Source organism: Cavia porcellus, unplaced genomic scaffold (assembly GCF_034190915.1).
Source record: "Cavia porcellus strain 051 isolate PalLab524CR breed Dunkin Hartley unplaced genomic scaffold, mCavPor4.1 scaffold_9, whole genome shotgun sequence".
In the NCBI taxonomy this organism is placed as follows: Eukaryota; Metazoa; Chordata; class Mammalia; order Rodentia; family Caviidae; genus Cavia; species Cavia porcellus.
Window position 1 is genome coordinate 15,706,052 of NW_026947492.1, and position 14,473 is coordinate 15,720,524.

The following is a 14,473-nucleotide window of genomic DNA, read 5'->3' on the forward strand; positions in this document are numbered from 1 at the left end:
TGAGGGTGACCCCGCTGCAACATGTGCCACCCCATTGATCTCCAGGGTTGATTTGGCTGATCTGGCTGGCTAGGCGGGTGTCCTCGTCCTCCCTCAGCGATCCATGTGCAGCCCGCCTGAAGCTGCACGCTTGGTCAAAGAAGATGATCACCCCAATAGAGGAGGACCGTTCCTCCATCAAGGGTATACCAGTAGCTGCGGAACCTACAAACAAGCTCTCAAGATGTGTTATGTACATGTATGAAACACGCATAGAATGCAAACATTATGTACTGCAAACACATACTAATAAAAATTATATAAATAAATGATAGTCATAACAATTCAGCAATATGGAAAATAGTTTGAAAAAATGTGAAAAATGTTTTGGTAAACCAAATGATGAAAAATGATAGCTCATATAATCTGATAGTATGATTATAAATTGCTAAAATGTATTATGGTTGCTGTGGAAAGATCAGAAATAAGACACATAAAATGTGAAAATTGGTAGGTTAAAGTTAAGGAAGTATGTTTTTTGTTTTTGAATATTCATGAGTTTGTTTTAAATTTTCATATTACTTCAATAATAAATATTTCAGATCATAAACTAATGAGGGATGGAATGGGAAAGAGCCCCAGGAGCGCTGTGAAAGTCTAATTACTCCCTTTGCTCTATCATGCCTTCTGGGTCTGCAAATTGGGCCACTGGAGGGATTTGTCGCAAAAGAAACCAGGCTCATTGATACTCTTCCATTCAAAAATATTAAAGATTGAGACATTCAGGACAAAATTAATGGCAGGGCTGTGTGTGGGATCTGTGTCTTGGATTCAAGTGCAGAAGATACAAAATCTTGGTTCTATGCTGTATCCTCTCATAGAAAATACAGTTCTGGTTTCAGGAACTCATTCTTTTTACCCAAAAACTTTACAAAAAATCTCTCTACCCACATGAGACTTAATTTCCATCAGTTTATTTGTGTCTAAAACTCTGTCTCTGTAACTTGCATTCTGCTTAGGTTGCTCTTTCCTTTGCTCCCCTGTGTTACTCAGACTCTTGTTCCTGGTCACTTCACCTGCTCAGCCAAGGGGAGGGGGAAACCATGGAAATGAGAATGCTTACAAGTGGCCACAAGCAGACTCACACCGTAAGCCAGCTCCAAGAGAGCAATGAAGAGTGCTGGAGATAAGTGTGTGTGTGTGTGTGTGTGTGTGTGTGTGTGTGCGCATGTGCATGGGTATATAAAATGATTTGTGGGGAACAGTGAGTGGTATGCAAGAAGATTGATTCTTTAGGATTCTTTGGAATACAGATTGGAAATCATCTCTACTTAATATCTAGTTGTACACAGGAAAACTTTTTTTAAAACAGAGGTGTATGTTTCTATTCTCCCACTAAAGAGTAAAGAAATTAGCAAATATCAGGAGGTGTAGTGATGATCAACTCAAAAAATTTCTAAAACCCTAGTAATATGCCTTTTAGAATTTAGCATTAGTACAAAGTATTTAGTCTACCTTCCTTTGAGAAGAGTGCTCCCCTATTCTGTTTCCCCAATTGATCATGCAAATTTTACCTGAAATCTTCCATAGTAGAATCCCTGCTTTCCCAAAGGATTCTCTTTATGGTCAGGTACACCCTAGTCTTAGATTGATTTTCACTGTGTGCAAATCCTTGTAAATCCTTTCTGGGAAATCTAGGTGTTTATCAAGGGAGAGTATTGAATAGTGAGTGTTGGAGAATAGTGAAGAAACTTTGCAAGTGCATCTAAGGTCAGTTTTGATATTTATAGTTATACTTACTCTAGGGTAAGCATATACCAAAAACTTTTGTCATTTTGCCTAGTGAATCTGTTGATTTTAGAAAGAGAAATATTCAGAGGGAAGAATAGCTGACCTAATAATATTTTTAATTCTGTCAGAGTATTTATATAATGTACTATTTAGAGTCTGAAGAAAACATTTTTCTGACCTATATGTCTTGCATGCGCACGTCTTTTAAATCATGTGGATCTCATAAATAGGTCTTAAATAAATTTTGAAATGTTATTTTTACTTTGAAGTCAATTTCAATTATATCTTCACGTTTGAAACATTTTTGTAACTGTTTTTATTTTTTTTTTAATTTTAAGGAGATTAAGGACAAAAGAGGACAGGACAAAGCAGATCAGAGCAGAACAATGTAAGCAACGCAGTACTTCACCACAAAACAACCCGATATAACAGTAGTTATTATAGTGTCTCTTTCCTTGAAACAGTTCAGCATACGTTCATACACAATATAATCAAACATAAAAAATTTTATAAAATCTTTAAAGAGAATAAAAGTATTACAGGGCATTCAGAACCAAATAACAGAAAAAAAACAATAGTTACTATATTATCTCATTGTCCATAAAAATTTGTTTATACTACCACACATGATAAAATTCAATAAGATACAACATGATAGAACCAATCTAAACAGAAAAGCAAAAGCATGGTAGGACTTCAGAGTAACGTTATATCAAGTCAGTAATGACTATTATAATATCTTGTTTTTTTTTCAAAATAGCTGTTTATACCATCACAGATAATAAAATCAAACAAACCAGGGTAAACCCATTCCAACTAATGAATGCAATCATTATAAGGCTTCAAAGCAATATAAATGGGGAATCATGATTACCATAATCTCTTATTTACTCGTACCATTTCTTATACTAGGGAGACTGTGTGGTATTTATACATGTGAGTTTGATTTATTTAGCTTATGAGTGTGGTCTCAAGTTGTGTCCATTTATTTATAATTATCTCAATGTGATCATTCTTTATAGCTGAGTAGTACTCTATTGTATAAAAATGCCAAAACTTTTTATCCATTCCTCAGTTGTTGGACACTTAGGTTGTTTCCAAGATCTGACTGTTACAAATTGTGCTGCTATAAACATGAGTGCACATATATCACTGTGGTATGATATTTTCAATTCTTCTGGGAATATGCCTAGAAGCAGAATAGCTGGATCAAGTGGGAATTCCAATCCCAGCCTTTTGAGAAATTTCCAGACTAACCTTCACAGTGGTTACACCAGTCTACACTCCCACCAAGAGTGCAGGACAGTGCCTTTTTCCCCACAGCCTCTCCAGCATTTGTTGTTGGTAGTTTTCTTGATCCTGACCATTCTTTCTGGAGTGAGATGGAATCTCAGGGTGGTTTTAATTTGTATTGCTCTGATGAGTAATGATGATGAACATTTTTTCATGTATTTATTTGCCATTTCTATTTACTCACCTGAGAACTGTATATTCATCTCAGATGTCCATTTTTGGTCTCTTTGAATTTTGGTGGTCTGATTTTTTTAATTCTTCATGTGCTTTAGAAAGAAGTCCTTTGTCTGAGGGCCAGCTCACTAAGACTTTTTCCCAGTTTGTGGATTTTCTTTTCACTATGCTGGAGATTTCTTTTTGACATTCAGAAACTTTTTAATAAGATGTGATCCCAGTTATTGATTCTGGGAAGTATTTCCTGTGTGGTTTGATTCTTGTTCATGAATTCTCTACACACTCGTTTTTCTTCAAAATTTTTACTAATTTTCTTCCAATAGATTTAGTGTTCCTTTTTTAATATTCAGATTTGTGATCCATTTAGATTTTGGATTAGTACATGGTGACAGGCATGATTCAAATTTTAGTTTCAGCATTTGGATAGTCAGTTTTTCCAGCACCATTTATTAAAGAGACTGTCATTCTAGTGTACATGTTTGGCCCCTTTATCAAAGATAAGGTGGTTGAGTGTATTGATAGTAATGGTTGTGTCTTCTAATCTATTCCATTGATCTTCAGATCTGTTTTTACTCCAGTATCATGTGGATTTTACTACAGTTACTTTGTAGTATAACTTCAACTTAGGGATTATGATGCCTTTTGCCTTGCCTTTGCTGCTTAGAAATGTCTTTGCTATTCTAGGTCTTTTCTGGTTTCAGATGAATCTTAGGAGTGATTTCTCTAGATCTATGAGGTATGTCAATGGTATTTCCTTGGGGTGGCATTGATTCTGTATAACAATTTTGGGAGAATGTCCATTTTCACAATATCGATTTTTCCTATCCATGAACAAGTGATGTTTTTCCATTTTCTGAGATCCTCTTCGATTTCTTTTTCAGGGTATTATATTTTTTCCTGTATAGATATTTTACATCTTTTGTGAGATTAATTCCTAAGTATTTCATATTTTGGATGCTAGTATGAAGGCTGTGGTTTCTCTTATTTCTCTCTCAGTGATTTTGCTGTTAGTGTATAGGAATGCTATTGATTTTTGAGTATTAATTTTGTATCCAGCTATATTACTGAATTTATTTATTATATCTAGGAGATGTTCAATGGAGTTTTAGATGCCTTTTAGTAGAGTATCATGTCATCTATAAATAATGATAATTTAACTTTCTCTTTTCCTATCTTTATCCCTTTTATTTCTCGCTTTTTTCTAATTCCTCCGGCCAGTATTTCCAGTACTATTTTGAATAGGAATAAGGGACATCCTTGTCTTGTGCCTGAATTTAAGGTAAAGGCCACCAGTTTTTAGCCATTTAATATGATATTGGTTGTTGGTTTGTCATAGGTAGCCATTATCATATTGATGTAAAGACAAACTATTCTAAATTTCTGTAAGATTCTTATCATGAATGAATGTTGTACCTTATCAAAAGTTTTTCTGCATCTATAGAAATGATCATGTGATTCTTACTATTGGCTTTATTGATATGGTAGATTACATTTATTGATTAACATATGTTGAACCATCTCTGCATGCCTGACATGAATCCCACTTGGTCATGAGGTGTAATTTTCTTGATGATTTGCTGCATCATGTTTGCCAATATTTTATTGAGGATTTTTGCATCTGTGTTCATTTGGGAGATTGGCCTGTAGTTCTCTTTCTTAGTTTGATCTTTCTCAGGTTATGGTACTAGACTAATTTTTGCTTCCAGGAATAACTTACGAAGAATTGGTTCCCTTTTGATTTCATTGAAGAGTATGAGGAGTGTTGGCATTAAGTCTTCTTTGTATTTCTTGTAGAATTCTACAGTAAATCCGTATGGGCCTGAGCTCTTCTTTTTAGGTAAAGACTTAATTACATTTTCAATTTCATTAATAGAAATTGGGTTATTCAGCAGTTTTACATCTTCTTGACCAAGCTTTGGTAGTTCATATGTTCCTAGGAATCTTAACATTTCTTCTGTGTTATTGAACCTATGAGAGTAGAGGTTTTTGAAATAGGTGTTGATGATCTTCTGTATTTCTAGAGTGTGCAGTGATTTTGCCTTTTTCATTCCTTATTACATGAATTTGAGATTTCTCTTCCCTTTTTTAAAATAAGGTTGGTTCGGGCCTTATCAATTTTATTTATTCTTTCAAATAACTAACTCTTTGATTCATTAATTCTTTAGATTGTTTTCTTAGTCTGTATTGCATTAATTTCTGCACTGATTTTTATAATCTCCTTCCTTCTTTTGGCTTTGGGCTTGACTTGATCTTCTTTTTTTAGATGTTTGAGGGGTAGTATCATGTTGTTTACTTGCGTTTGTTCTGTTTTCCTGATGTGGGAACTCAGTACAATAAATTTTCCTCTGAGTACCATTTTCATTGCATCACACAGATTCCAGTAAGTTGTAGTTGTCTTTTCATTTGCTTTAGGTATTATTTAATTTCTTCTTTAATTTCCCCTGTGACCCACTGATTGTTCAAGAGTGTATTATTCAATTTCCATGTATTTGTGTGGTTTTTGCAGTTTCTTTTATCATTAATTTTTAGTTTCATGGTGCTATGATCTGATAATATGCATGGGATAATTTCATTTCTTTTGAATTTATTTAAATATGTCTGTGGTCTAGCATATTGTCTATTTTAGAGAATGTCCCATGTACTGCTGAGAAGAATGTATATTCTGATGTTGGATGGAACACTCTGTATTTGTCTCTCAAGTCCTTTTGTTCACAGGTGTAATTCAGTTCTATTATTTCTTTGCTTACTTTCTGTCTGGTTGATCTGTACCTGGTGTCAATGATGTGTAGGATCTCCTGTTATAATTGTGTTATTGCTAATTTGATTTTTCATTTCTATTAATACTTGCTTTGTATAGATGTATGCTCTGAAATTTGGTACATATATAGTTAAGATTGTTGTTTCTTCCTCTTGAAGCTTTCCCCAAACAGTATGTAGTGACTTTCTTTCTCCCTTAGATTCATTCTTGATTTGAAGTTCACATTGTCTGCAAACAGAATAGCCACCCCCACTTTTTTGGAGGGTCCTGTTGCATGAAGCATTGTTTTCCATCCTTTCACCTTCAGTCTGTGAGTTTCCTTTGGATTTAGATGGGTTTCTTGTAGACAGCTTATGGTTGGATGTTGTTTCTGGATCTATTCTGCCAGTCTGTTTCTTTTAACTGGTGCATTGAGACCATTGACATTAATAGTTATAACTATTATATGTTGATTTATTGTTGACATGTTATCTTTCTGCTGTTGCATGTTTATCTTTCCATACTGTTTGTCTGCCTTGCTTAGTGTTTTTTTCCCCTTTGTGTATCTAAACTGCCCTTCAGTGTTCTTTGCAGGGTTAGTTTGGTGATCATGAAGTTCTTCAGCTGTTCTTTGTCATAGAAGTATCTTATTTCTCCATACATTTTGAAAGACAGTTTTTCAGGGTACGTCAGTCTAGGTTGGAAAGCATTTTCCTTTAGGATCTGAAATACTTCACTCCATGCTCTTCTTGACTTCACTGTTTATGTTGAGAAATCTGCTTTGATTCTGATAGATTTTCCTTTTTAGGTGATCTGTCTTTTCTCCCCAACAGCTTTTAATATTCTGTTCTTATGTTGGATTTCTGGCATGGTGATTATTGTATGTCTGGGTGTAGTTTTATTTTCCTTACAGCTATTTGTCATTCTATAATCTTCACTAATTCACATGTCAGTTTCCATTCTCATGTTTCGTAAAATTTCAGCTATTACTGCTGTAAATAGCTTCTTGGTATCATTTGTGTTATCCTCTTCTTTTTCATTAATTCCTGTCAATCTTATGTTGTTTTTTCTTTGCATCATCTTGCAGATGTTGAATTGTTATTTCCTGATTCCTTGTTATTTTTTAAAAGATCTTTCCTTTACTGTTCACTAGCTGCAATCTTGTCTCCATGGTCTGAAAGAATATATTCACTTTCATTGCGGCAGTTTTGACAACTTTCAATGGAATTTTAGATTTCTTGTAAATCTCTTTGAATCTGCTTCATGTATTGTTTGTTTCTTATACTGTTCATCAAGGGATTCTATCTTTTATTTTGCTCCTCTAATTTTTTAACTGTGTTTTCTTTAGATGTGTTCAGCATCTCTTTCATTAATTTTATCATTTCTTCTTTTACCTGGGAGATTATTTCTAGTTTCAATTCCTTTAAAGCTTCCCAGAGTTGCTTCTTTATTTCAGTTACTGTTATTTCAGTTGTTGTATGGCATATATTTTCTTCATTTCTATGGCTCCTAGGCTTTTTCGGATGGGCTGGAGGTTTGAGATTTAATTTTGTTCTTTCATTTTGTCATTTTCCTGTATTTCCATGTTTCAAGTGTTGTTCCAAGGTTTCCCCTAGACGTGTTGGAAATGGTCTCCTACGCCCTCGGCTCCTGGGACTGAATGGAGGTTGCTGAGTGTGTTCCAGTCAGGCCTGCAGGACATCCTGTGCATCCTCCAGTGTTCCAGGAAGCTGAGTGGGCACTTAACTACTGTGGGATGATGGTCCAAAGCTCTCTGTGGGCAAGGACCAATGCGCTGGAACTCACTTAATGTGTTCTCAAATCCCCTAATGCAACAAGGTCACTGGATGTAATCTAGTCATGCCACAAAACCTCTCAAACCTAGTCCAGTGTAGCTGAAATCTCTGCGGGCCCTTGACCACTGGGAGCAATGATCTTAAACTCTCCTGGGGCTCAGGATATTGTGCATGAACTCACCCTGCCAGCATCCCAGTTCCCTGGATTGAACAGTTACTGAGCATGGCCCCGGCAGGTCCAAAACCTGCAGAGCCAGCCTAGTGTGCCTGAAAGCTGCGCAGGTCCTTGGCCACTGGGAGTGATGATCTTAAACTCTCCCTGGGCTTGGGATTGTGTGCAGAAACTCACTTCCTCCAGCAGCACAGTTCCCCTGATTGAAAGAAGGTGACAACACATTTTTAAAGTTGTCTCAAAGTTGGATTCATTACAGACTCCTTTTCCTCACTGTCCTTCTTTTGCAAGGAGACACTGACTTAAATGAAAGTCACTTTGTCAGGTAGATAGTCTCACCTCCTTTGGTCTTGATTGATCACTATTGCTTTGCTTTTCAGGACCCCCTTTCACAGGAAAACTGGGAACTCAACCCCTGTGACAGAGTTTGTTCTGCTGGGAATTTCTAATATAGAAGGGCTGGAGACCATGATATTTGTTCTATTCCTGACCTTCTACGTTTTCACCTTGCTGGGCAATCTCATAATTTCCCTCACTATTCTGGCTTCCTCGAGTCTCCATACTCCCGTGTATTTTTTCCTGGCTAACCTGTCTGTGTTTGACATATTTTTCCCTTCTGGGAACTCCCTCAACATCAAAGTCTTCTTGGTTGGGTGAAGCCGCACCATCACTTACCAGAGCTGTGCTTCCCAGGTCTTCTTCTACCACTTCCTGGGCTACATTGAGTGTTTCCTTTACACCATGATGGCCTATGACTGCTGTGTGGCCATCTGTTACTCTATGCGATACATGGTCATTATGAGCCACAGGGTATGTACCAGCCTGATGATGGGCACTCGGCTAGGGGGCTGTCTGCATGCATCTGTCCTCACATTCTTCATCTTCAGATTGCCCTACTATGTTCCCAATGAAGGAGAGATATCCTTCATATTTTTCTGTGATATCCTGGTGTTGCTTCCCCTGGCCTGTCCAGACACCTCCCTACCACAAATGGTGAGTTTTGCCAATGTAGGTGTTGTTGCATTCTGTGTTTTCTCCTTATTCTCACTTCTGATAATCACATTGTTCTGTCCATATTGGAAATATTTTCTTCAGAAGGCAGGCAGAGAACCTTCTCCACTTGCAGTGCCCATCTGACTTCCATCCTCTTTTGCTATGGACCAGTGATTCTCATCTATCTCTGTCCAGCTTCTAGCCCTTGGCTAGCTGCAGTAGTTCAGGTATTAAATAATGTCATCACTCCTTGCTTGAATCCTTTGATTTATTCCTTAAGAAACAAAGATGTGAAATTGGCCCTGAGAAAGGCATTGGTGCAAATTGCCCACCCTTCTGGAGTATAAGGAATAGGAAAAATTCCTCCCTCAAATTATTTGGAGAGGTGCTTCAGATTCATTCCTGCAAGAGTACATTTTTTAAATGCTGAAATGGGCAAAGTTAATATTTCTCATTTTGGGAAGTTATCGTAGTCCCGCTATAAGTCCCACTATAGAGAAGTCTGAGCTGGAAAAGACAGATTTTCATCTTCAACAAGACATTTCATAGCAACCCAACATTTACCAACAGTTGTAATTTTCTATAACGATATACTTCTTCCACTGTACACACTATGTTTTTGAAATTCTCTTTCAATTTTTTGTATGATAATGTATGCAATTTGCAATCTGATAATTAGCTCTTACTGCATGATAATGTATGAAATTTGAAGGTAGGAGTGTAGTTTGTTAGCTATTTCTTTCAATTGTTTGCTGAAATAAAAGCAATCTAGTTGAGAACCAAGAAGTATTCATCTTGATGACAGCTCATTCCAGAAACCATGAAGATGTACACCACTCTTTTATGAGATAGTGCCTGTTTTTATGGCTGAAAGTGCAAGCTGTGTGCTTAGCTTCATGATATATTTGTCAAAAATTATGATGGTGAAGCAGAGTTTTAATTGCCTTGTAATAAACAGACTGGTCAGCCAGGGAAGTAAATGCGATTACCACCAGTCCTGGTAAGATTGCACAGTGTTGAAAAACCAGTACTAAGGAGAGAATAGTTGGTGGGAAGAAAATGTTTCACTCAAAAGCTTCAGCTGAGATGATGGATGGAATTATCACTGTGCTGTTCAAAAACAAGGTCATGCTCAGGATGTCATGTTTGTGAAAAGGGATTTTAGGGCAGACTGCAGCCATTCCAGTGGGAGAACCACCAGTGTCTCCTGAGATCCACACCATGTTGGAACTTAGGACCCTGGGAAACCAAGCAAGCAGCTTGCCTCCCTGGTAAGTGGCGGTGGTGTGGCAGACTATGGCCCTTCCAGGGGGAGAATCACCAGTGTCTCCTGAGATCCACACCATGTTGAAACTTAGGGCGCTGAGAAACCAAGCAACCAGCCTGCCTCTCTGCTAAGCAATAGTGAATCTACTGGTGCATGGCCTAGAGTCAAACACCTCACTTCCCTTACCCCGCCTTTCCCTGTCTCCCTGTTAGCAAATGGGAAACAGAAATCTGAGCATCTCTTGGGAGGTTGACCATAGCAAATAAGGGGGATTTCCTTCTACCATCTCTTTTTTTATTTAGAGAAAGATAAAACAGAATAGAAAATGGGCAGAAATAGTACATACTTTCAAAGAAAAGAAATAAACCATAATAAATCACTAGTTGATGTATACATATGTCCTCCCACAAATAATTGTTCAAGATACAAAAGTGGAATGTATAAATGGGAATTCAACCGGGGAGACTGCAAACCACTCTGTTCAACTATCCAACAAAAACCAAGTCATATGAGTATTAATTCTACACACTTAGACATGTATGCATTTATCCATATCTTCATTTATGTTGAGAGCTAACAAAACTTATTAGATTAAAATCCTTCTGAACAAAGATTAATAATATTGCTGGATTTCACATCATAACACTCCGGAATCAGCACTGGCTACTGCAGTGCCCCCTTTTTTCCTTCAAAGTATTTGTTCATTTTATCATGTGTCATAAGATCAGTTCTCATAAACTGTTTCTAGGTTTTATGAAAGCATGAGTCTTACCATGCATTTCTATCCTTTCTATATTAGAGGGAGAATCAGAACAAAGCAGGACAGAACTAAACATATTCCTATAGACACATAAAACTAAAAGACATATAAAACTGCTGTATAAGAAGCTCTACCATGGTTACTGTGCTGTTTCCTGTTATCAACTGAATTGGCTATATCATCAGATAAAGTATAACTGAACATATCAGTTCATAACAAAATTAACAGAAATACAACTTTGTAGATAGTATAGAGCTACAGAAACAGGTAGTCATCAAATCAGAATGGATATTGTGGTGAATCATTCTCATTTTCAGTTTAATTGTCTATACTCCTCATCTTGATACCAGCAACCTAGCAGTTTTGGTTAAAATCTGTGAATAAGCAGTATTGAAACAAGTCAGATTTAGCTAAGATCAGTTAGGATACAGCAGTATAAGTCATACAGGGATCCTGATTGAGTTAATAGGAAGTTAAAGATGACCACTGTGCTATGTCCTGATATCTTTGGAATAGCTGTCTGTGCCTTCAGATCCAGTGCTTGTATACAAACTAGGATGGAACAAGTTCCAACCAAGCAGAGTGGTGTGAGTAATAATGGTTTTATTCCTGATACACTATTAGCTATATCTTCTGCTATTTGTTTTGAAGACTATTCCTCCCCTTTACTCCCCCAGAATGAACTGTGTATTTTCGGGTCTCACTCACGATTTTATATTGGGGGGCAACCTGCTATTTACCTAAGTATTTCTGTGCTTTCTCACTCCTGGGTTGGATTTCTAGTTATATTTCTTAATTTATTAAAGTCTGTCTGTTCAACCTATCCATAAATACTTTCCCAATTATCCCTATCACTTCGAGTTCCATTTTCTCATATTTGATTTTGGTCTATAAAGAGTCTCTCGGTGAACCCTACCTCTTGATCCACTCTGCCTGTGATTCTGTTTTTTCTCCCTTAAGTTAGTGTATTTAGGCCATCTCTATTAGAAGTTATATACCATCTTCTTTGTTTCATTTATGTTGTGTTCTTTTTCTGTTACTATTTATCTGTTTGTCTTTTTCATTTTTGCTTTCTGCTTCATTCATTGTGGTCTCTCTGCCATTGTTTCTGGTATCCTGGTACTTTTCTCTCACTTTAGAATGTCTTGAAGTATTTTCTGTGGAGTTGGATTGGTGGTTGCAAATTCCCCCAGTTCCTCTTTATCTTGGAAACACCTTGTTTCTCCATTAATTTCTAGGGACAGTTGTGCAGTATATATCAATCTTGGCTGGAGGTTTTTGTCTTTCAAGGCTTGGATTATTTTGCCCTATGCTTGTTGAGATTTTATGGTTTGTGCTGAGAAGTCTCCTGTAATTCTGATTTGTATCCCCTTGTAAGTGATCTGTTTCTTGTCTCTGACAGCTTTTAATAATCTGTTCTTATATTGGGTTTCTGGAATCTTGATTATTATAGACCTGGGTGTTGTTCTGTTTTGATTCTAGGTGGCTGGAGTTCTGTATGCCTCATACATCTGAGCATCTTTCCCTTTTCCTATGTTTGGGAAGTTTTCCTTCATTATTTCTGTGAATAGCATTTCCAGTTCCTTTGTTTTTACCCCTGCATCTTCTCTCACGTTCTTTATTCTTAAGTTATAGATTCTTTTGTCATCTTTTAGCCTTTATATTGTTACTGCTTGTTTCCTTGTTTTTTTTTTTTTTTTGTCTTTTTCCTGTTTTATTGGTACCAGGGATCGAACTCATGACTGCACACTTGCAAGGTAGGTGCTTATGCCACTGAGCTAATTCTCCAGGCCTTTCCCTTGTTATTTTTAAGAAGATTCTCCTTTCATGCTCCCACATTACAAATCTGTCCTCCAGTTAAGATAATCTATCCTTAGTTTCTTTCAAACTGTTATGCCAGCTTTCAGTAGAGGTTTTAGTTTCCTGGTAATCTCTTTGAACCTGCTTCATGTATTCTATGTTTTCTCTGTTTTCTCTAACAAACAATTCTCCTCTTTTTTTTCTGTTCTTACATTCCACCATCTGTTTTTTCTTGGGAGGTGCTTAGCATTTCTTTAACTATTCTACTTATATCTTGCTTTACTTGGCTAAATACTTCACTTTTGAATTCATCTATGAGGTCCCAGAGACATCGCTTTAAGTCTATTGGTGCCATGCCTGATATTGCATGTTTTCTGTCCTTATTCTCCTTTGCATTTATCTTTCCTTGATCAGTTTTCTCAGGATTAGGGACTGAGGACCCTTTCTTGTTGCCTCCTCTTCTCATATTTTTTTGTTCCTTCTATAGAGGTATATATAGTAGGCCCAGTTTCTTTCTTTGTCAGTTACCATTTGTTTGAATCGCACTGGCTAGGTGTTCCTGCCCTCTGCAGTATACTAGGGAGACACAGACCTGGGGAGCCTAGGCTGGGCCTGCCCCTCCAGGTCAGTCAACGTGCTGAAGGCTTCACTGCCTTAGGGTGCAGTGCAAGGCACAGACCTGGTTTGGGCTAGTCTATTTGGTCTTAGTCCATGGCATCACCCAGGTCAAGCACTCCCCACAAATCCCACTGGAGAGGGGAATATGTGACTGAAGTCCCTACAGTGCCCTGTTCCAGCCAGCCTTCCTGGCCCCAGAATGTCCTCTGTTGGAGCCTCCTAGTCTATGGAAGGGTCTTCTCACTCACCACAGATCGATGTAGGGCTCCCCACCATCTTTGCTCTCAATTCAATTCACCGATTCTTGCTCTCAGAGAGTTCACATCTCTATCCCTGCTGTGCTGATTCAGATGCAGCAGCAGCAGCTGCAGGGTATTCAAGTCATAGGTTCCAGCTGTGTGGGTTCCAGCAGCGGCACTGAGACTTTAGCTGTTCCAATTGTAGCATCAGGATTGCATTTCCGATTGTTTTCTCTCAGCTTAGTTCATTCCTGAGTCTGCAGGGCATATCTCCCCCTGCTTGGGACTCCCCACACAGCAACATTCCTGGAATCTAAGCTGGCTATCTCAGAGAGCCTCCATAGCTGCTGTTATCTATCCACCATCTTCTCTCCTCTTTTGTTCTACCATCTGTTTGAAGTCAAATATTTTTACTACTCTTTTGCTTTATTCTGATTAATGGTACTGATCTACTCAATATTCTGTTTTGATAAGTTCTATAATGCTCTGTATTTCATTTTATTTTTATATATGTGATTGAAAGAACAACTATTGTAAAGATAATGAAATATACTATGATACCTATTACTGTTATCCTGATAATTTGCTGTGAAGTTCTGTACCAGTTTCACTACACGGTCTCCGTTGGCTTTATTCTGCTTGTTCTGTTGTATTTTACTGCTTTCAAAATAAAAAAAGGGGGATTTTATAGAGAAAACTATATCATTTTATAGGAAAAAAAGTGCCAGGAAGTTTATATGCTTAGTGAGGTTTTTGTCATTTGGAGCCTATTTTTTGCTTCTTCTGTCAGAATATGCTTGAAATGACAAACAGCTTTTTATGTTTTCATTTATGTTTCAAATGTCCCTATATTT

At 37.3% G+C, this 14,473-nt stretch overlaps 1 pseudogene; it reads left to right on the top strand.

Moving 5' to 3' along the window:
• LOC100716740 (olfactory receptor 10D3-like) overlaps positions 1-9,282 on the top strand; it is a 29,829-nt pseudogene extending 20,547 nt beyond the window's left edge.
• Positions 9,283-14,473: the final 5,191 nt, after the last annotated feature.